At 35.2% G+C, this 24,398-nt stretch overlaps 1 protein-coding gene across 1 annotated transcript in view; it reads right to left on the bottom strand.

Moving 5' to 3' along the window:
• Window positions 1-24,398, bottom strand: part of Egfr (epidermal growth factor receptor) — a 526,694-nt gene that overhangs the window by 436,797 nt on the left and 65,499 nt on the right. The gene's annotated exons all lie outside the window — the stretch shown is intronic.

Here is a 24,398-nt window from a genome sequence, read left to right on the forward strand (position 1 = left end):
TTTCAAACGTCCAAAATACTGTACAAACCTTTCAGCTGAGAACATTACTCAGGGTTGCCAGATGTTATCAGGAATGCAGGACACATTTGAATTGATTAAATTTGCAATACAACTGATTTTAATGGTTTTATGTATTTTAATTAATTTACACAAGGTATAAGGGGTATAAGTGTCATTATTTTAACTGATGATTGTCCATGTCATAAGGAAGAAGAAATGATAATCCATGTTGAATCTTTCGTACACTACTTTTAACACTTGAATATAAATAATTGATTAAATGGCGATCTTATTCGTTTAATTGTGTAAGCATGTGCGGCTTACAGCTGTTTCGGTGCTTCTTCACACCATCCTCAGAGCCTACTAGATCTCGGCATCATCTCGAACTTCGCTGCCTGTTGTGTAGGTGCGTTCGATTGTTGAATAGTGCTGAAATGTGGTGTCAAATAGTGTGTGTGTGTGTTCTGAAATTGATCTGTGTGTTGAGAATTTGATCAGGGTGTGTTTTAGTGTGTCTGTATATTTCATATTGTTCTTGTGTGTTGAGTTTTTGATTTTTGGGTTGTATGTGTAGGATTTGCAGGTCTGTATTTATGTTATTATATGCGTGGTTAGCATTAGTTATGTGTTCGGCATATGTAGATGTATTGTGTCCTCTGGTTATTTCACATAACTAATGCTAACCACACATACAACATAAATACAGACATGGAAATCCTACACATACAACCCAGAAACCAAAAACTCAACACACAAGAACAATATGAAATATACAGACACACTTAAACACACCCTGATCAAATTCTCAACACACAGATCAATTTCAGACACACACACTATTTGACACTACATTTCAGCGCTATTCAACAATCGAACGCACCCACACAACAGGCAGCGAAGTTCGAGATGATGCCGAGATCTAGTAGGCTCTGAGGATGGTGTGAAGAAGCACCGAAACAGCTGTAAGACGCACATGCTTACACAATTAACATGAGTAAGATCGCCATTTAATCAATTATTTAAAAAAAAATGTCCTCACATTTTTTTTCTAATTGCAATATTTAACCAATTATTAAAGTTTACAATATTAGGCGTTTGGCAACGTTGCTGGATGGGGAGGAGGGAGTTTACAAGTACACAGTGCAGCTCAAGCGGATACACACATACCGGTACGAAACAGATGCTATTTTCTAATGCAGTGGCGGACCGTTTTTATTGTACGTCTAAAAAATAAACAATAATGGTTTACTGCACAAAATCACACGATTTTTTTAATGCAACATTTTAATCTCTCCCGCTTCCATAAAGCAGTGCCATTTTTAAAGAAATTTCTGTTTGTGTGATTTTCGAAACGAGGTAAGAGACTCCTATTTCTAGTAATCGTTGAGAAACCGCTACAAAAGTTCGATTAGGTAATCTTCATTGCGGAAAACATTGACGGTATATCTTCTTGCCTCACTTGAATTACGACGACTTTCTCCATAAATTAATAACATATGATATTTCTAAACTGTGATTGACATTGTAAGTTGTTTATCGAATACCCGATACCGAACAGTCATCCGCTCGGCAGTAGACCTATGGACAGGGAGCTTGAACTCAGCTGACATGTAGCCTACGTACAGTACGGCTGTGCAGAGTACTGCCTGCTGAACACGTTGCCACAGATATGTGCTACGTCACAACGTTTTTCAAAAGCCACACAGAAATAAGAGTTAAAATACATTAGTAACACGAATAAAGATACGTTTTGATAAAATCACATACCATTATCCCCTGGCTACAGATAGTAGAATTTATTTAAAAAATAAAAATAATGTAATAAGTTACAATATGTTTTCCATTCGTGGCATTTACCTCTATATCTCTCCCACGTGATAACATTCTCAACGCATTTCCTTGTATTGATTTATTTTAAGCCGATTAGATAATCCATGCAATCCATCTTTACTTTATTAAAACAACGGAAACAGTCAAGTTCACTAACCTGTGCTGAATCAGTTACTGAACTTGCTGCATAACAACTGAATGCTTGATCCCTAAATAGAAAATTTGAAAAAGTGACAGGAGATTTGAGAAAATTTATATGAATTAGATAATAGAATTAGAATAAATATAATGCAATTTGCTGAAAGATTTTATGTATCTAATGCAGGGTTTCTCAAACTATGGTCCGCGGACCACCTGTAGTCCTCGAGTTCTATTCTTGTGGTCCTTCAAAAAAGACAGAAGAAAAAATAAAATTCAAACGAATTGCGTATCACACTATAGCTGAAAATCTCAGAGTTTGGAAATGACACATGGCAATCGCCTTTCACTTTTTCTTCAGTACTAATATTTTATGAAATTTCTTACCCTACCCGTCTACCCACTTCCCACTCTACTCTCAGCAACAAAAGAGGGATTTAAAGCACTATGAACTATGAACGTGGCGTTTCTCGCACATCTGGCGCCGCGCCTGTAGCCCGGCTAGGGTCCACCCAAATTCATAACAGAGGACCAAAGTATTGAACCTTTTCATTTATTGATGATTTTCTTAATAGTTTTGCCGACATCCAGTATGCACATTGAAATGGGTACGTACTGTACGTCATACACCAATAACAGAAAGTGCCATATTGCATCTTGTTGAAAATCGGGCACGTTTCTGCATTAATGTTTTATTTGTTTTTCCAGATTACGATATAAACTAATTTTAGACTCCGCCTATTTTAAAATCCGACAGGTTTACTTTTTTACACTTGCGTGTTTCGTCTCTAAGTGCCGTTTCAATTTCGCGAGTTTCATACACTCGTTTGAAAGCACTTCGTAACAAACAACGCACCGAGGTTTTGATTCACTCTCATTGCCACAGCAAGTAAATTCAGGTTCCAAATAACTCTTGTCATATTTACGAAAGTATTTTTTCTTTGAATAGCTACCACTAGGACTAGATATTTCTATAATGGCACTATAGTCACTGATATTAATATATTTCTTCACACACAGCTTCTGAACTATTAGCACTGCCTAAATGAAACGTATCATCATGTTCCCACAGTCTACTATATACAGTCACGAAGTTTGAGTTTTGAGGGTGCTAGAAACAATAGACTGTGACGGTTCTATTTTGCATTGCCTGTAATGAGGCGATATTAGCGATCCTAGTGGTGAGCAACTATCTAATGTTTGCATATTTACTACGTATTGAGCTTCGCGACTGTATATACTCGACTGTGATGTTCCTTTCTTTTCAAAGATCCGGATCGAAGACAGTTTTCCATTATTTATAATGGGCACTATTTCACAGAGACATGGACAACTACTGCGTGTACCACATAAGAAGGATTTCAAACAAGCAATGAATCAAAAACGCATTTGTTATAAGTTATTTGTGATTAGCTACAAAAAATGTAATTAGAAAAATATTATAATTAATTAATTCTATTTTAAAATAAAAGTATACTGGTATTAAAATATGCTACAAAAATTATAAATTTGTTTTCGAAGGGAACAAGAGTAAGGTGGTCCGCGGAATTGTTCTGACTTAAAAATGTGGTCCCCACTTCAAAAAAGTTTGAGAACGCTAGTCTAATGGATTGAATATAAGCTATGAATAACAATCAATCAAATAATAATAATAATAATAATAATAATAATAATAATAATAATAATAATCAAACGATGCTGTTCGTCTGCAGTATGACACAAGTGAAAGTGTTAGTTAGTGAAGCACCACGCAGTCCGATAGAGAAAACACGGGCCAAAGAAGTGACCACGCGGAGCACACTCCAGACATGTGCGCTCATGAAACATGCATATCAAGACGCGACATTGCTCGTGTTCAAGGCGCGTAATGGAGATGGTCCTGCGCAGTAAATAACGGTCCATTATTATCATCATTAATAAAACGGACAATTAATAGTATTATTAATATAATTAGTGCTGAATGTATAACTTTGTGATTCTGCTAGCACACTAATATATCCAAGTCACTAAAAGAATGCTGCAGTGAAGTTGAATAGATTTTATTTTCTTTTATTTTACAACGCTTTATCAACCGCTATGGTTATATAGCGTCTGAATGAGATGAAGGTAGACTAATATTGCCAGCGAAGTGAGTCCAGGGTCCAACCCAGCATGGGTTGAGTTAAATCTCAAATTTCGAAGATCCCATGTCAAAGAAGTGCCAATTAGAAGTGATGAGCAGGGGATTTTTAGGTAAATAAATATTTTTTATGCTTATAAATAAATTACTGCAAGTAAGATTAAAACAATAAGCCATAATAATAATAATAATAATAATAATAATAATAATAATAATAATAATAATAATAATAATAATAATAATAATAATAATAATGATAATGATTTATTTAACCTGGCAGAGTTAAGGCCTTACGGCCTTCTCTAACACTCAACCAGGAGTAAAACTACGTTACAAAAACACTACAAATTTACAAAGTACACTACAATTTTACACACAACACTGAATAAGATAATAATAATAAAATGTAAACAACATGTAAGTAGAAATCAGTCATAATATATAACATACAGAAAGAAAGAAAGAAAGAAAAGAGCATAATAAAATGTGAACAGCAGGTCAAAATAAATGAGACATACAAAGTATAAAAAATAAGACAATTATTGATAATAATAATAATAATAATAATAATAATAATAATAATAATAATAATAATAAAGTTTCTATAAGATAAAATTCTATTCCAAATAGACATATTTTACAACTTTTTAAATGTAAATACATATTTTAAATAATTTCGCTATAAATATATAAATGTTTTCGTCTTTTAATTTGTTTTTGGCTATTTAACGACGCTGTATCAACTAATCTGTTACATCTCGCATTAGTACAAGCTATATTACAATACGCCATTATAGGATGGGGTAGTGCTTATAGTACCTCCCTCATGCCAATAATTCTGCTACAGAAAAGAATAATAAAAATAAGTCTTAATAAACCTCTTGATTATTCTTCAGAGCTGCAGTATTCAGAATTTAAAGTATTTGACTTCCATCTAATTTATAAAAATGTATTATTGAATTTCGTACATAAAAACCGACATATATTTAATTTATATTCACATAAATATAAAAGCAAAAGATCAGACAACATATGCTTGACAGTTCCTAAATGTACTACAACTGTAGCATATAATCACAGTAGCAACTTCGGTCCAAGGCTTTATAACATGATAATAGATAAATTCCCAAACATACAATCTGCTAATGCTCCTTATTTTAAAAAATCTATTAAACATTTCTGTTAACAGAGAACATTTAAAGTTCAATTATTGTGATATGTGCTTTTCTTCTACTTTTTTTCTTTTATTGCTTTTTACTCTGTTATTCAATAAAGTGTCTTAACATTAACTTACGTGGAATGCCCCCTGAGCACGAGTACGTATCTTACTCTTTCTGGGGAAGCCAGAGAGTTCTTATATTTAAAAAAAAATCAATATGTATCTTTGTTCTGGCAATAAAGATTATTATTATTATTATTATTATTATTATTATTATTATTATTATTTAGCGTCGACGAGATTGGTGATAGCGAGATGGTATTTGGCGAGATGAGGCCGAGGATTCGCCATAGATTACCTGACATTTGCCTTACGGTTGGGAAAACCTCGGGAAAAATCTAACCAGGCAATCAGCGAGAATCGAACCCACGCCCAATGGCAACTCTGGATGAGCAGGCAAACGTCTAGCCGACTGAGCTACGACGGAGACTATATAAATGTTACTTTTTCTTTTATGAATACATACATTTTTTTTTTTCAATTTTAAACTATAATTTAAAAATTAATTTCAAATAAATTAAAGTAAACACAATGCGAATATACACAATTAAACTGTAACAAATCAAGTTCCTGAAGTCGTACGATTTGTAACAATTTTTGTGTTAAGTGCGTAAGAATAACGTAATTTTAGTTAAAAATTGAAAAGCAAAATCTGTATAAGGCAATTAACAACACATTTTTAGCTTCAGAACACTAGTCAATTAAATAAATGATACTTCTAAATAGTTCATTCTCTATTTCTGAATAGTTCATTCTCTATTTGTAACATATTTTTACCCTTAAAACTAAAGAAAAAATGGTATTTTACTAACAACTTCAAGTTAGTGTAATTCCAAAAATATTGAAACTAAGACACATGTTTATATGTCATTTTTTGCTCAGAATGTCTTCGGAAATAAGCTTCGTAAGTGACGATACATCCTCGTGAATCACCCTGTATAGGGCCTACCCAACAAAACACATTACTAGACATAACTGTTGCTTTGATATGAATTTGATACTGTATGAAAAGAACTCTAATATGAAATGAATGGAGACGAGTCTGTTGAGGAGGTGACGCTAGATGAAGGGGCAGACCGGCCACCCGCATTCCGAACCAAGTTTCACCTCGCGATTCATATTCATAGAGTCGGTGCGCGAACCCAATACACACTGCACTGCGGGTGTGGGTGGAGGCAGGCCACGACCGCGCGTGTCACTGCTACAGCGACTCTGTGCTGTCAGTCGCTCACGTCTCGTCTGGGCCGCCGCATCGGTTTGCAACTTGTGGCTCGCGAATCACTAGCTGACGCTGACGACTTTCAAGGCTCAGCAAGTGATAATGGATTTTCACAACGATTTTTCCTCCGTACGTTCCATTTGAAATAAATCTCCCTATATATAGGGGAAACTGTTGTACCTTTAAACATTTTTCACATTTCATTTTTTTTTTTTTAATTTTGGGAAATGAAATGTATTTTCCTGTTCTACATATCTATTAAGGCTGGAAAAAATAAAATGTAATATGTTCAAAGGTACAACAGGTTATGTACCTTAGAACATACCCTCTTGTAAGTTGAAACACATGGAATATAAGTGGGAATACAGTTGTAAGAACTGACAATCAAATGTAAAATGTGTCTGCCGTCATGTCATAAACGAGAGCAGGCTTCTCTGATTTAGATTATATTTCCTGGAGGAGCAATAACTGCTTCAACAGTTTTCTTCAAGGCATCCGGATCAATTGGGAACCTCTTAACTCCAGACTTACTTCGTGACATCATCTTAAAATAAAAGAAAGACAAAAACCGATAGTATCGTGCACCTTGGAAAATGTTCCATGGTACAAGATGTTCTGTGTTCAAAGGTACAAGAGGGTGCACGTTTAAACAAATATGGCTCCCAAAACTAGAAATTCGAATAACTCATGGAAATTAAAATATGTTATTAGTCACCAGATGATAGGGAACACACTGTACTTGATGCATAGTAACAAATGCAATCTGGTTTTGTGTTAGATAACATATATCAATGAACGAAATGTTTACTTTTGGTACTAAAAAAGATTGTTTTGTCCACGGAACTCACACTTCGCAATAAATCAAACCGAAACTACGACCAAGGCTACTTAGCAGCTTTCTCTACAATCTAATCTACTTCAGTTTGAGTCCTCTAGGTAGTAACAAAAAATGTTCAAAGGTACACTATGTTAAAGGTACAACAGTCTCCGGAGAAAGCCTAGTTTTCGAGATGTGATTTCTTTTTTTCAAATTCTTCCATCCAGAGCAATAACAGCTAATGCAAACAGTGCTATGTGCTAGACATATTAGGCAATAAATCTCATCTAGCTGCATACCGTACTGTCAAAATCTCCTTAAATAATTTAAGATATGAAAATTCCCGTATAGGAACATAGGTTAAGGCTGTTTGAGAATAAGGTGCTTAGGAAAATATTTGGGGCTAAGAGGGATGAAGTTACAGAGAATGGAGAAAGTTACACAACACAGAACAGCACGCATTGTATTCTTCACCTGACATAATTAGGAACATTAAATCCAGACGTTTGAGATGGGTAGGGCATGTAGCACGTATGGGCGAATCCAGAAATGCATATAGAGTATTAGTTGGGAGGCCGGAGGGAAAAAGACCTTTAGGGAGGCCGAGACGTAGATGGGAAGATAATATTAAAATGGATTTGAGGGAGGTGGGATATGATGATAGAGAATGGATTAATCTTGCTCAGGATAGGGACCAATGGCGGGCTTATGTGAGGGCGGCAATGAACCTCCGGGTTCCTTAAAAGCCAGTAAGTAAGTATGAAAATGCCCGTGTCTCACGTCCTGAACCGAGAGCTCCCTAATGCTTATAACCACGCCTCTTAGGTCTGCTCGGACCGTCACGGCAGCTGCAGCGTGCGTCACGGCAGGATATTACATGTTGTGAAAACATTATCCTATGCCATTGCAGGGGTCTTTACTGTTTATAATACTGGATACTCTATTCGTGGTTACCACTATCTCTATTATCTCTGATTACGATTTCCGAAAATGTATGTAGCCTACATACTACGCCACTCTTCGTTCAGTCTGGACAACTGCTGAATTACCATAGAGTAGCGTTTCTCAAAGTATGTTCCGGGGTTCCGTGAGTCCTATACGATTTAAAATTTTATTTTATACTTTTTTACTTGGTTATTTAACGACATTGTATCAACTACTAGGTTATTTTTCATCGATGGGATTCATGATAGCGAAATGGTATTTGGTGAGATGAGGCCGGGAATTCGCCAAAGATCACCTGACATTCGCCTTACGGTGGGGAAAACCAGTATTTGATGTGTTTTATTTGTGTAGAAAATTATTTGTAATAATGGTCCGAAGTTTAGTTTTAATTTATCTTAAAACCCATTTTTATGACTTATCTCCCTTTACCCAAGCATCATCGAATTGCGTATGGTAATGCCCACTTGTTCATAAGACGATTTACTTTTTTTTTTTTTTTTACATAGTTGTGTGTGTTTATAATGAACTTCAATTATTGACTTACACATCCTTAAATCATCGCAAGAATTACTATTAAATCTTATCAGCTCCACATTTTAAACACTTTCTGTAACACTATTCCAACTGTCAACATCCATATCAATAAGTACTTTCTTTCCCGTCGACAAATTAAGGAACAGCTCATTCAGGGCCGCAGTACCTAAAGCTTCCGAGATAGTCAACGATCTAAGTAGGTTTGAAATCTGTGAGCCTCGCTTCCAGATGAGAAGATAGTGATCTAGGTGGCATAGAAATTTGTATGTGAAATCTCGCTGAGTAGCCGCAAAGAGAGGAATGTCTAGCTTTAGTATCTCAAGGGTAGGATGTCGATCTTGTTAGACATCACGACACAGCGCGGCGCTGCAATCGCGATTACGACTGCGCATGGTCTCGACACCGTGAAATCTGGTGAAATAAATTAACATTTCGAAATGACGCGTTTCCCACGGCAGTGTCCACTCATCGTGTGACCGGGGTTACAGTATTTTATAAATGCTGACACTCTGATGCTGTCTGGGGATTTCCATGTAAGGAAGAGTTCATCATTTGTAAAGATTTTTGTGCCTCAGGAATAAAAACAACATTTCATGGCCATCTGGATACGTGCGGGCTCAATATCGTCATCGTGCGTTCCTTCGAAGTGACTATTAAAAGGCGCACTTACACTAGCTACGCTGACACTAGCACCAAGGTCAGGTTAAAAATATTTCAGTTTTACTTTATGCATACAAATACTACTAGCAACTGTTAATTGTGCAATAAGGACATTACAATATTTGCTGTCTCAGTATAATTTTCGAAAGATGCAGAATCTAGTTCTAACTCAGAAAAGTGGAAAAGAAATTTTAACAGTATTGTGTTTAAGCTTAACCCCTTCAGTCCTGAATTTATGTTAAAAACAATTGAAGAAAAACTGGTCACATAATCATTCCAAAATCAGAGAAGCCTGCTCTCTCCAAAATCAAGGCTTCATAGAAAATCAAAATTTGGGGATAATTTTTTTGACTCCTGGGGCCCCAAAATTTTAAATTTTATTTTTACAGGGACCGATGGCGGGCTTATGTGAGGGCGGCAATGAACCTTCTGGTTCCTTAAAAGTCATTTGTAAGTAAGTAAGTAATTCAGGTATAGAAATGTTTCAAAACTAATGTTCTCCATTTCTATCACACTGAATTTTTCAAAATATTTAAAAGTATCGAAGACATTCCAAAAAAGAAACAATGTACACTATAATGTACAGTAGTGAAAAAAAAACCGGACCGACCCTTGTAGCTGATTTCAGAGCCTTGTTCACTCCAGAGCACGATAGACTGGTAACTAAGACTTTCGTGGTTCGAATCCTGCCTGGGAAGGAAACTTTTTTTTTTTTGTTCCTTATTCAAATTTATTCCCAATACTTTTCGATTGCAGCGATATTTTACTACTTAATTAACTTATTATTCCCAGAACATGAATTTTACCAGCAATCGAAAAGTATTGGGAATAAATTTGAATAAGGAACAAAAAAAGTTTCCTTCCCAGGCAGGATTCGTTACCAATCTATCGTGCTCTGGAGTGAACAAGGCTCTGAAATCAGCTACAAGTGTCGGTCCGTTTTTTTTTGCCACGACTGTAGGGGAGACTGTTGTACCTTTGAACACTTTTCACATTTTATTTTTTTAAATTTTGGGAAATGAAATTTTTTAAATGAAAAAATGCTTGAAATAATTATTGAAGATTCCTTTACAACTTCTTGTATGTATTTTCCTGTTTTACAGATCTATTAAGGATGGAAAAAAATAAAATGAAGGGATATGTAATGTGTTCGAAGGTACAACAGGATCATGTACCTTGGAACATACACTCTTGTAAGTTGGAACACATGGAATATAGGGGGGAATATAGCTATAAAAACTGACAATCATATTTAAAATGCATTTGCAATCATAAACCAGAGCAGGCTTCTCTGATTTAGATTTTATTTCCTGGAGAAGCAATAACTACTTCAACAGCTTTCTTCAAGGCATCCGAATCAATTGGGGACCTCTTTAATTCCAGAATTACTTCGTGACATGACCTTAAAATAAAACAAAAACAAAAACCGATAATATCGTGTAATTTGGAACATGTTCCATGGTACAAGATGTTCTGTGTTCAAAGGTACAAGAGGGTGCACGTTTAAACAAATATGGCTCCCAAAACTAGAGATTCTAATAAATCATGGAAATTAAAATATGTTATTACTCACCAGATGACAGAGAACACACCGTACTTGAAAGATATTAACAAATACAATCTGGTTTTGTGTTAGAAAACATATATCAATGAACGAAGTGTTTACTTTTGGTACCAAAAAACTTCTTTTGTCTACGGAACTCACACTTTCCAATAAATCAAACCAAAACTACGACCAGAGCTACTTAGCGGCTTTCTCTACAATCTACTTCATTATGAGTCCTCTAGGTAGCAGTAAAAATTAAAAAACAAAAAATGTTCAAAGGTACACTATGCTAAAGGTACAACAGTCTCCCCTACATCAGACCTGAAGGGGTTAATATTAGGTACTTACGAGCATGGTTTTCCTCCTCCCCCAGCCAATATGGTCCTATAAGCGGCCAGTATACTTTTAAGGTTTAGAAGGTCCCCAAATATGTTTCAGGGCTTGAAGCAAATGAAGGGATTCCGGAAACTACAAAATTCAATGCCATATTATATTTTTAGCAATCCAGTGCTGCCATATTCTGCCGTTGGCATTGTAGCTCATAGTTCGCGTATGTCCGTGTGAACATGTAAGGAAAAATAACGTATAGAATCGATAGTCGAGTATCCTCTTTCGATCGACATTATCGGAAACGAAACTTCCTGTGTATGATTTGATTCTGTTTTCTTGTTGAAAAGTGCACTTTTATAACGAGAATGAACGAAGTGGACGTTTTCATGAAAGTTTTACGCTATGTATGGTAAAATTAAGCTAAAAAATTGAAACTTCGAACGATGAATGAAGTGACAGTGATCCTGCAAAAATAAATTCGTTTACAATGGATATACTCCAAAAGTAAGTGACAGTGACGAGGAAACAGGAGAAATCAAACACGTGGTCCCTACCAGTAGGGAATAAAGAAGCGCGAAACCTGCCTATATAATTTCGTAAAGGAAAAGAAGAACTTTTGTTAGTTTGAGGCTACCAAGTCTCAGTACGCACTAAAATCGAAAATAATAACTATAAAAAAATCAACGTGAAATCTTGCAATCTATTCCGCACTCCATAATTATGATATCTGGCGTGCAATTTTAAGGGGACAAGGTAATCTAGGTGCTTTCATAGTAAGCAATGCTGATTTTAATTGGTTATTTCTTCGAAAATATAAAAGGTGTTAATTTCACATTTTTACATATTAACTCTATATGCTTTTAGGATTATATTGATGGTTAGTTTGTTATATTAACTGCTATAATTGAGTTTTAAAAAAATTGTACTGAAATGAAAGAAAACAAAAAATTGTTAAATTCATGCACCTTTCTCTTGAAAACTGGTTAAAGTACACAGTTAAAAATTTTCATATATATTTGCAATATACTTATCTACGTTCACTAACAAAATTATAGATTTAGCTCGATTTTATCAATTTAAAAAAATAATATATTTTTATAAAAACTCTACCGAGAAAAATATGAAATTTTCAACACAAAAATATACCTATCTAAATTTTGTAATACATATTATATCAATGTAAAAGTGTTACATTAAGTCATTATCTGATGTATAGTAGTGGCAAAAAAAAAACCTGACCGACCCTTGTAGCTGATTTCAGAGTCACAGATTCAAATTTTGCTAGTCACAAAACACATCCATCTTGTATAAATTAATTGTAACAATGAAATTTATTGCATTTGTTCGATTCTTACCGTCTTTTGTTTCCTTCAGTGCCTCAAACTTACAGACGAATAAACTTTGAGAGTTTTATTTTCATCTGGCATCAATATTACATTTCTACCTCTATTCGGCAAAGATAACTGCGTATTTTTACATTAAATAGCAGTACATACCTCTGGCTTCACTATCCACATTGAAATTACCACAGTTTGACACAATACACAGCACAGGATTCTTTTGTGTCAGCTATAGGTGAGCTATAGGTGCATATATATATACATAAAAATGTTCTTTTAAGAAAACTGCGTTTAAAAATGAATATCAATTTCTGACTTACTTACAAATCTACACTAATTATAATATTACCACTACTATTTAGGCCTACATCATTACTGTTAGTTTACAACACTATCACTACTGGTATTTACATCCTGCACAACGTTTTCGCTTTCACATTTAAGTGAAGGGGCGTGGCACTGCTGATTTAATGAGACACCCGCTTCAATTAAGAACGGTTTTTTGTAGGTTAGACACATCGCAACATTATAAAACTATATATATTCTTGATCAGGAAGATTCACAGAGTTTATTTCCGTTAAAAATAAAAGATTCAATTTTTTTTTTATGATTCTGAGTATCTTGTCCCTTTATCACATTCACATAAATCTATTGATAACTTCATAAAACAAAAATAGATTATATGAAATGCACGGGAATTGCAAAGGATCAAGGAACAAGGCAGATCTATCTGAAAGGATTCGTTTTGTTTCTATAGTTTCAGTATTACAATATATTATATTTTATATGTACAAGTACACAGGAACAATAGCCAGAAGCTCGTAAGAATGACGAAGATACCATCTACAGGGCCTTCTCGAAGTTACAAGTGAAATAAACATATGCCTATCTCACCAACATGAAGAACTGGTTGCATTACTATTGTTTTCCTTATATAAAGCTGCCAGAAACATGTCTTACCTCTTGGCGGAGAACTTCTCTGCCTTCCCACGGCATTAAACTTCTAGATTCCTATCTGAAACTAAAAACAACTGTACCGAAACTTTTCGTTTTACTTCCGAGTAAGAGTCGAGAAAGATCCTTGGACATATTATGCATCAGAACCTTATTTGGCAAACAATTGCTGCTCCTCTGAGCTATTCAAATTCTCTGTACAAATTGGCGACGCCGTAAGATTTCATTTCATTCTAACTACCGGTTGAGATGAAGAAGACATACATTTTGTAACGCAACTACAGTGAAAAAAATTATCAGGTACCGCTACCGGATCAGATTTGAAAATATATAGTATCAAAACGCGAATAAAATCGTAGTCCGAGCTGTCGCTTTGAGAAATCATGTCCAAGCGATCCACGATTCGATTCCCGGAGTCGCACAGTGTGCAATTTTCCCAATCTAGGTGGACAAAAATCGAATTTCGACTTGTTTAGTTAGGCATAGGTGAATATGAATTCATATTGTTTAACACTTGGAGAATGTTATGAGAAATAGCTTTTACTGTTTTATCCGTGGCAAGCTATTTTTAGAAAAGTATAAACAATGAGTTCTTTCAAAACACTTCTCGTTCCTGTTCAGTTGTAGACAGAGAGGCTAGGCTGCTATGTAGGTTAGAGCCAATTGTTAGTGATTTATTGTGTTGTCAGACATGGAATCTGCTTAGATAGGTAGGTTCTTACTAATGTAGACCTAACTTCAATTTCAAGTTTGTAAAATGTTTTTCTTCTTACAGTACGGTCACAACACTCCTCAATATTATCCATTCCCTCCCACCGAACATCCTCATATTCATCTTCTTTCACTGTGGCTGTTACTCGGATTTGGAATTCCCTACCGAGTAATGTCAGGGACTGTCAGACATCAAACCAATTTAAGAATAGACTAACGAAATATTTTTCTAACAATTCTTGTTAACAATAATAGCTCTTTCAGGTTTCTCAATGTTTAATGTTATATATATATATATATATATATATATATATATATATATATATCATAGAATAAATATTTAAATTATCTCATTATCATCATCATTATTATTATTATTATTATTATTATTATTATTATTATTATTATTATTATCACTACTTCTTACCAATGTTTATTATTGTCACACTAAAATTACTTATCTAACTTTCATTATTTACTTGTTTTATGGTCTAGATATTAATGTAATAACTATGTAACCAATTGTATTCTATTAGAATTAGAACCTGGCTGGGCGGAAGAGAAGGCCTTCTGGCCTTAGCTCTGCAAGATTAAATAAATAAATAAATAAATAAATAAATAAATAATAATAATAATAATTATTATTATTATTATTATTATTATTATTATTAATTATTAAATATTACAATTGAAAAGTGTATTTTTTTTAAAGTTCTCCAAACGTAATGTGAGCGTTAATATTGCCGGTCATGTCCGGTTACAACAATTCTTTTTACCATTTAATACAGCATCATTTAGGGTGTTGAATCCTTGTCTTAAAGTTTGCGCGTTCTTGCGCATTTATCGACAATTAATTTTTTTTTTTTTTTTCAGTGGTGGGCACTGTCGATTTTGAAAAAAAAAAAAAAAGTGAACTTGATAGGTTTTTGTACCGTGTTCTTAAATTATATGCTTCAGGTAAAATTTTAAGAAAATTAAATCATTGGTATACTATATGATATATATATATATATATATATATATATATATATATATATATATATAGTCCTATCGTCTAGAGAGGATGACATATAGACTAATAAATAAGATAACGATACAGTCAACCCTATTACTGGTCAAATTAGGCCAGAAATTGGCGGGATGTTTAAGGCTTTACATTACAAGCAATCGGCATTAATAGCAGAAGGGCGGCTTACACCTTGAACAGTAAAGGAAAGCGGCTAAACCCCGTGGCTGAAAATGATGGCTATGATTACTATTAGGGGCTATTGATATTATTTTTTAAAACATTAACTGCTTCATAATTTTATTTCAATGTCGTCAATCAACCGAAACAACGTGACCTTCGGGGTTCTAATAACGTAATTAAATAGAGCAATAAATAATGTAATAAAGTAATAACTGCATTTCGCAATGAAACATTTTTACAGACGACAATAATACGACAATCCAGGAGCAAAGCACTAAAAACACACATTGGTGCCAGAACGAACGTAAAGTGAAGGGCAAAAGGACATTGAGATTGTTCCTCGACCCGTAGCAAAATAACTTACACTGTCTGGAATCGAAGTCACAACACACTGCATTTCCCTTAGACCATGAGAAATTATTACGATAGGGAAGGTCAGTTATGTATATAATACTTTTATGGCTGCCGGAACAAGTCCCAACATCCGGTGATAGGTGATTTAGTTCGAACTTCGTAACGTATGTCGATCGCCGACTTACACAACCCGCTCTACACATAGCCGTCACAACAATGCAGATTCTTGGCGGAAGCATCGTTTATAGCTACATCACGAATTTGTCAACATCGCTATAGGCAAGAGACTGTCGGCCCGAACTGTTCCGACTTCAGGCGTGGTCTACAGAGGTTCGTTTTCCTTCCAGCTCATATTCCAGCGTCAATTTAAAAATGCGCGAAGTTTGGAGCGTGTGAAGTGGACAGACAGAATAAGAAATGAAGTTGTTTTGGAAAAAGTGGGTGAAGAAAGAATGCTGCTGAAACTGGAAAGAGTGGGTGAAGAAAGAATGATGCTGAAACTGATCAGAAAGAGAAAAAAGTATTTGCTGAGTACTGGTTGAGAAGAAACTGCCTACTGAAGGATGCACTGGAAAGAATGGTGAACGGGAGAAGAGTTCGGGGCAGAAGAAGATATCAGATGACAGACGCCAAGATATGTGGATCATATACGGAGACAAAGAGGAAGGCAGAATGGGAAAGATTGATAATATTTGATAATTTATTATATAATAGATCACAGACACATTACATACAACAATTTTACACAAAGATATATTATTATTTAAATACAATTTCTACATTTTACCTATTTACATAATTTGTTTTATCTTGCACTAGCTTTCAGAATAGGAAAGATTGAAGAATGCTGAGTTTGCAGTGGAAGAGCTGTTCACGCGCAGAACACTTATGTAGGCTATGTATATGAGGTATTGTCGTGTATTACTTCAAGGGGTTAGGTACAGCTTACAGCAGTAACATTTTGGAAATATTCGACTTTTTTTCTCCATTACTGTATCTTGTACAGTAATGAAAATTAGTATGTGTAAAACACTGTCCTTCTGCTATATGAAAAAAATATATATATATTTTTACGATTTAAAAAAAATATATTTACATTCTCTCTTTTTTTTTTTTTTCTTTTCAAAATTCAGTTCACTGTGTAGTGATGAAGCATTTCCCACATAACTCAAAAACTATCCAATATTCTGTGACGAAGTTTTTTGTGTATATTTATGCATGCCATATCTAAAATATGATGCAAGATCACTTCTCTACCTTTGATAGATTGTCTAATAAAAATAAATTCATTTAAAAAATGGTCTAATATCAATATTTCCTTCTAACACAAAATAAAAAAAATATATATTTATTAAGGAATGTAGTTGAAAACATGAGTTTCAGCAATAAAATAAAAGAGAGAGAACATGAAAAAGTTGAAAAGTTTATGAGTTATGAGGGAAACGCTTCATCACTGCACAGTAAACTGGCATAATTTTGAATTTTGAAAAAAAAAATATATATATAGTTTTTTTTAAATCGTAAAAATATTTTTTTCATATAGCAGAAGAACAGTGTTTTACACATAGGCCTACAAATTTTCATTATTGTACAAGATACAGTAATGGAGGAAAAAATGTTGAATATTTCCAACAATTTTACTGCTGTAAGCTATATCTAACCCCTCAAGAAACAATAATGGTACGCCACATCTTTGCTAGAAATAAATAGTTTTATAACAATTCGTATACCCAACTCTTCCTTCCCTTACGCTGTCATAGATGAGAGTTGTACTTCGGTCGGTGTTTAGATCAAGAGCGGTTTTTATTTTGGATAGAGTATAGCACAAAATACAATTTGTTGTGAAAGAAACAGTCGAAATGTGTCCATATATACACAGAGGGACGGTCTGGGCGCCAGCTCGAGAATATCTGATGCAGACAGATCGCGCTACACCATCAGTTATACGAGAACCTCTGTCCATTGCCAGCTGCTATCCAATTACATGCGCGCGTGCACTCACAGGTTGAATGCATGCTCTGCCGCCATGATAATTGCAGCAGTTTGGGAAGGCGAAATTTCTAAGAACTACAATTAAAGTTATGAGGATGATCCATATTTTCTCATGCGCTTTACACGTGTTGCAACGATTCATTTGTTTGTCATACTGTCAAGCATAATATTATTTGTAGTTTTATTAATGTGAAAAGTTCTTGCGTTTTATATTCGAAAAATTTTGTCGCACTTTTTAGTGAATCAATGAATGAGGATCTGGGACAAGAAACGATGAAAACGTACGCGAAAACGCGTCTTTGCAAGGGAAATTGGGGCTGAGACTATATACAGAGTGAGTCAGGAAGAAAGGTACTTGGTTTGAGGGATGATAATATTGGTGATTCTGAACAAAAAAGTTCGTATGAACATATGCCCTATTCTTAACGGTTTCGGAGAAAACTAATGGAAACAATTAGGAACGGGAAAAGTGCAGATGATAGTAAATTAAACCACCGTTACCTTATGTTCGTTTAGTTGTGTACTTTTCTTTACAGAGCATGTTCAAAAAGTCCACCGTCAACTTCAATGCACTTTGCAGTTCTTGCAGAAAGCTGATCTGAGCTGATTCGGACATTCCTTTATTTGAGCAAAAGCATGTAAAATGCGAGCGAGAAGTTTCCACTTTGCACTTGTAGACTTCGCTCTTAAACCAACTCCACGCACAGTAATCCAATGTAGTAATGTCGGGTAACCTCGTTGGCCAAGAAATAACTTCACCGCTACCGATCCAACGCCCAGGATACGTTTCACTAATCCTGTTACAACCTAATGTCGTTTTGATTGTGTTTGCATGTGAGTGCTGATAAAGGACATGAGACTGACGCCCGTGATCTTCAAACAGCTGCATATCAGATTCTGTTAAGAACAAGGCGTATGTTCATATAAACGTTTTTGTTCAGAATCACCAATATTATCACCCCTCACACCATGTACCTTTCCTCCTGAATCACCCTGTATTGTAGTTGGTAGCGTCGATGGAATTTGACGTGATGAGGCCGAAGATTCGCTGTGATTACCTAACATTCGTTTTAATCCAACCAGATCATCAGCTCAAGCGGGCACCGAAACCTCTTGATCACCGCATGAGCTACGCCGGTGGCCTGAGAAGCATTAGACCTATATAATACAGATTAAGTATATATTGAGAATCCTATAATCTAAGCGGTGTTAACGGATTCGTATTTGACCACTTACACCGTTGTCATTGTCGGAAGACAGTGCAGTACTTTTCAATTGTTTTATACAGTAGGCAATAACTGTGTTACACGATGATTTACTAAATGGTGGAATGATGGAAAAGGATATGAAAGTATCCCGATACAAATTTCTCGCAAGAGCAAGACATATTGCACAATACAGGAAGTTCCTTCATCGAGGAAGTCAATCTAACTATCGCTGTCGGCTTGCTTAGCGGAATGTGAGCAGTAACTGCCTGGAAACAGCGTTCTCATTTTACGGCGAACACGTTATTTATAGTAGCCAACGTGTCTACGTGCGTATATTCTGTTATAAAGTCAACTTTCAAACAATAATGTCATTCAGCGTTGAAAGCAATGTAATTAATATCATTTTACGAATCAATCTCCCAAGCCGTTTGTATAGTTAAGAGTCCCTCTATAGTCTATAATATCTAAGAGGAGAGTTGGGACAGTGGAATCAGATATGGTCTATGTTAATGCATAATCCACTAAGCACATATAATAGGGGACAGTAGGGTAGTGTCGGACATCGGGATGAAACAAACTCTCTGTCCGATATTACCCGATGTCCGATACTACCCGACTCTCCCCTACATTTGCTTGCTTACTTATGGCTTTTAAGGAACCCGCACATAAGCCCGCCATCTGTCCCTATCCTGAAGCAAGATTAATCCAGTCTCTACAATCATATCCCACCTCCTCAAATTCATTTTAATATTATCCTCCCACCTAAGTCTCTGTCTCCCCAAAGGTCTTTTTCCCTCCGGCCTCCCAACTAACACTTTATATGCATTTCTGGATTCGCCCATACGTGCTACATGCCCTGCCCATTTCAAACGTCTGGAGTTAATGTTTTCAATTACTGTATGTCAGGTGAAGAAAACAATGCGTGCAATTCTGCGTTGTGTAACTTTCTCCATTCTCTTGTAACTTCATCCCTCTTACCCCAAATATTTTCCTTAGCACCTTATTTTCAAACACCCTCAACCTCTGTTCCTATCTCAAAGTAAGAGTCCAAGTTTCGCAACCATACAGAACATCCGGCAATAGGCCTTTAACTGTTTTATAATTTCTAACTTTCAGCTTTTCTGAGGGCAGACTGGGTGACAAAAGCTTATCATCCACTAATAACACGCATTTCCCAAATTTATTCTGCGTTTAATTTCCTCCCGAGTGTCATTCATATTTGTTACTGTTGTTCCAAGATATTTGAACTTTTCCACCTCTTCAAAGGATAAATTTCCAATTTTTATATTTCCATTTCGTACAATATTCTGGTCACGAGACATAATCATATACTTTGTCTTTTCGAGATTTACTTCCAGACCTATCTCTTCATTTGCTTCAAGTAAGATTCCTGTGTTTTATAAAGAGAAGCTGAATTAAATTAACACCCAATTAATAGTTAAGTTGACTGTAAGGTGTCTGATTAATTTTCAGAAATTATTATGTAATTGATTTTATAATTATTTTGTCACGAACTGATTGGACAAGTGTTCATGGAAATATATTTGTTATTTATTCATTTGTTTGTTGAAATTACGAAAATATTATGTTTATGTTTTATTCTGTTTAAAAAGATCCATATTTTATTTATAGAAGGAATTTAATTTTTCTTATGACACCTATAAAGGAATAGGCTGTTTGGTATTGTATATTTAACTATATGCTAATAATTATTACAATATTAATCAATAATAATAATAATCTTCTTCTTCTTCTTCTTCTTCTTCTTCTTCAGTCCCTTCTGCTGCTAAGCGTCGGGTTCGCCTCTCTCCGTCCATTTCATCCATTTTTCCCGGTCTCTACACATTCTCTTCATCTCTACCATTGTTTTTCCTTTCTGTTGGCCTATTCTTTCTATTGTATCCTCCCATTTAATCCTTGGTCTTCCTCTTCTCTTTCTTCCTTCCACTCTCATTTCCATCACCTGTTTAACCTTCCTTTCCTCTCCCATACGATATACATGCCCAAACCATTTCAATTGCCTTTCATTAATCACCTCTGTTAATGCTTTTCTCAGTTTAACTTCTTCTCTTATCCTGTCATTCCTTATCCTATCTCTTCTGGTCTTTCCTACAGTTCTTCTAAGATATTTCATTTCCACTGCTGTTAATTTACTTCGATGTTTATCTAAGAGTGGTAAGCTTTCGGTACTATATTGTATTATAGGTTTAATTATTGAATTATATATCTGTATTTTTGTCTTAGTGGTTATTTCTTTTTTCCCAACTATTGTATTACTTATTTGATAGTATGCTGATGTTGCTTTCTTTACCCTGTTCAGTACTTCTTGATCTCCTCTTCCATCACTAGTTATTATTGTTCCTAAATATTTAAAACTTTCTACTCTCTCCAGGTTTTGTCCTTCACATTCAATGTTAAATTCTGTTTCCTGTCTATCTTCCTTAGAGATCCACATTACTTTACTCTATAATAATAATAATAATAATTATAATAATAATAATAATAATAATAATAATAATAATAATAATAATAATAATAATAATAATAATACAGGTTCATATTAGTAAAGAACAGGTTCGATTTAATAGTTTTTCTGTGTCCTTCTTTATTGTACTTACAATAACATCTGAACGAGTGCAGGGGTCTTGCTGCGCGAAGTGCATCGTCTCAGGCGAACTTTGTGTTTGCAAGGTATTCCTCTAAATTGGAGTCCTACTGTACTGGCAATGACCTTATTGAAATAGGCGTAATAAACTATGGCTGAGCCGGGCCGCATATCGACGATGTTCAGCTGAAGCCCGACGAGACGTCACGTAATATTACGATCTTCTTACAGCTGTCATGACTCGGATGACGACATATTCACAGTTGGTCGGACCAGAGGAATTCACCCCTTCGTGGCTAACTAATTTATGTGTTATGTAAAGCCTGTATGCACACAGCGGTGCGTACAACCCAAGACCCTTATTTTTTACCAGTTTAACAAATCATTATGTAGATACATGGACTCCATCAGTAAGCCTGGACCAAGCCTGGCAGAAATATGGCCTTCCAGCTACGAGAAGGATTAGCAGCGAAGGAAAGACAGCAATTTTATTGCCGAGGAAAAAAATCTCAGCGGGTGAGAGAGAGTAATAAATGATGTTATAATATTTACAGTCCGGCCAGACATCGAGGTGGCGCTGTCAGCATGCAAAGTGGTTGCTGTGTTGAATCAATTGGAATTAGCGCTGACCACAGAATGAAAATTGGACATAGTTCCTAGTTATAGATATATTCATACAGTACAAATACTGAACAAATGTTTTGTAGAAATTTGCTTGAAAGGAATTATGACTATCAAATGAACTATACCATCTGAAATATTATGAAATATGTAGCAAGAATTGTCCAGAGGGCCTAATTAGTCAAATCCACTCCCATTACCTCCACAATGGGGTCCCCTGGGATCTTTGAAGATGCAAAAGAGAGAGTGGTGTGCGGAAAGCAATGAGAAGCTACCGCATTTACCTTTCCCAAGAAAAACTGCAAATATGGCATGATTAGTCTTTCCACGGTAAAAAGGTAGGACAGGAGAAAAAATTTCAAAAGGAAGTGAAATAGGGAAAGGGTACGACAAGGATGCCCTTTATCACCTACCCTGTTCAGCATCTACTTGGAGGATTTAGTGAAGAACTGTTTTCAGAATATGGGAGGAGTAATAGTGTGATAGTAAGAGGAAGAAGAATAAAGTTTGCAAGATTTGCTGATATGACTTTATTAGCAGAAGAGGAGATGATACTAAGGGATATGCTAATGGAGCTAAATGACAGCTGTGAGCAGTATGGAATGAAGATAAATGAAGAGTTTGCGGGAAAAACGATGAATGTCACAATTCTGTTAAGATTGATGTCATTATCTAATTCAATGGATCACTACGAAATTAAGTGTTGTTCTTATGAAAACTGGTAAAAAGGAGATTTACCACCATGAATACAGTAATCCTCTCCTTTATTTTCTATCTATAGAAACAGCAATACATCTCGCAGTTATAGACTCAATTAGATCATTATCTAATCCTTAACAGAAATGTGACATTCGTCGTTTTTCCCGCAAACCCTTCAAATGCAAACAAGACGAAGACCATGGTCATAGGAAAAAATGTAAACAAGGTAAACTTGGGAATTATAAATGACGCAGTACAACAAGTGGACAAATTCAAATACTTGGGATGTACTATAAGCAATAACATGAGCTGAATGACTCCGTACATGTCCTACAGTAGCAGTTCTACCTGTCTGGAAAGAAAGAAAGAAAGAAAGAAAGAAAGAAAGAAAGAAAGAAAGAAAATGTTGGAAACAATAGGCTGCTATCGAAACATCTTAACAGAAGAGGCGAAAGGCTTATCTGCAGAGTACTTGGTTCTGCGATGAGCAATCAAAATACCGCCTATGAAAAAATATAGGCCTACATATACAGACCGATCGCGTTCAATCTACTTTCTGGACAAAGGACTTATATTCATACTGGATGCATGATTTCGCGCCAAAATATTTTGCAATGCCTTTAAGGCGGCAGCATCTCGAGTGGGCTGAGATCGTAGTCATATCGGAGCAACACCTGGTCGCGATTCGAAGCCCAAGGCGGGCAGGAGAGCTGTAACGTCATGAGTAGTAGGTCCGCTCCGTGCTGGAATGCGCCGACACCTGCGCGAGGCCGTCGCTTCGACTTGTATTTATTACAGAGCCTTCACACCACGACATCCATCACCATCGCTCATCTCTCCACCTGTCCATAACGCCTCATCGATTGGGCAGCTCGAAAATGTGATCATTCTTAATGCTGAAATTATTTAGACCTATGTTAAAATAAATTTGAGACACAAAGAATTTGTATGACATCGTAAAATACTTCGTTGTCGTTGAGAATGCGAGCTTCTTAATTAGTTTTATTCTGCATAGAAATACTTATTTAAGAAATAAGCAATGCTGTATTATGCATAATCTAACACTCTCGGAAGAATCTAATGCTTAATAGGCTTGTTTTAGATTAAGAAATTTTTACATGCTTTATTTAAATAGTGTAATAATAATAATAATAATAATAATAATAATAATAATAATAATATGTTAGGAGAAAATTCACAAACGATTAAGGAAAATACGGGAATTTTACTTGAAGCTAGTAAAGAGATAGGTTTAGAAGTAAATCCTGAAAAGACTAAGTATATGATTATGTCTCATGACTAGAGTATTGTACGATATGGAAATACAAAAATTGGAAATTTATCCTTTGAACAGGTGGAAAAATTGA

The sequence above is a fragment of the Periplaneta americana genome, chromosome 1 (genome assembly GCF_040183065.1).
Source record: "Periplaneta americana isolate PAMFEO1 chromosome 1, P.americana_PAMFEO1_priV1, whole genome shotgun sequence".
Lineage (NCBI taxonomy): Eukaryota > Metazoa > Arthropoda > Insecta > Blattodea > Blattidae > Periplaneta > Periplaneta americana.